This window comes from Schistocerca americana, chromosome 9, assembly GCF_021461395.2.
Source record: "Schistocerca americana isolate TAMUIC-IGC-003095 chromosome 9, iqSchAmer2.1, whole genome shotgun sequence".
Classification (NCBI taxonomy): Eukaryota; Metazoa; Arthropoda; class Insecta; order Orthoptera; family Acrididae; genus Schistocerca; species Schistocerca americana.
This window is the reverse complement of record NC_060127.1, coordinates 155857674-155858604: the sequence shown is the minus strand read 5'-3', so window position 1 is coordinate 155858604 and position 931 is coordinate 155857674.

Sequence of the window (931 nt, the reverse complement as noted above, 5' to 3'; positions counted from 1 at the left end):
AGAAAAGAAAACACACGCATATTCACACAAGCAGGCACACCTCTCACACACACATGATCAATCTCCAGCCACTGTAGCCAATTAGAGAAGCTGGAGATAATGGTCATCTCTATGTGAGGTGTGCCTGCTTGCGTGAATATTTATGTGTTTTCCTTTTTTTTTCTGAAGGTGGCTTTGGCCAAAAGCTTTGAACGTAACAGTCTTTGCCTTTTACCTATCGGCAACTTGACAAATCGGCTTTACAGTGAGTAGCTATATCCACCAGTGGTCTAGAAGTAGAGTCATTGATTAGTAATCAAAATGTCACAGTCTCGGGGTTTGATCCCTGCCACCACTTAAATTCTGAATAAAAATCATTTCAATGGCAGCCAAAGACTTCCACATCAGAAATCACCCTCATTATGCCAACAGTCTTGTCAGAGAAGGCATGGAATCAGACAGAATCTTGGAGCACACTATTGCCCTGTGGGTGGGAAACTGTCCCTAAAGGCAAAGAATTGGCAATCATCAACAGCATAAGGATGCAGAATTCAATGGAATCACCACATTAAAGAGAGACAATGTGTATCCACAGGACATGTGGCTTGTAATTGAAAAAAAAAAAAAAAAAAAAAAATGCCATGATGATTTCTCCATTGCCAAAATGTTCCAGAACAGTCCCCCATTTGGATCTCTGAGATGGACTGCCAAGAGGGAGGTGGCCATGAGAAAAAGATTTAATAACCATTGAAAGAGTAATGTTTTGAGAGTCAGGACTTGGAATGTAAGAAGTTTAACTGTGGGAGGGAAGCTAGAAAATGTGAAAAGGGAAGTGCTAAGGCTCAATCTAAATAAGGTACAGGTCAGTGAAGTGAAATGGAAAGAAGACAAGGATTTCTGGTCAGATGAGTATAGTGAAATATCAACAACAGCGGAAAATGGTATAACTGGA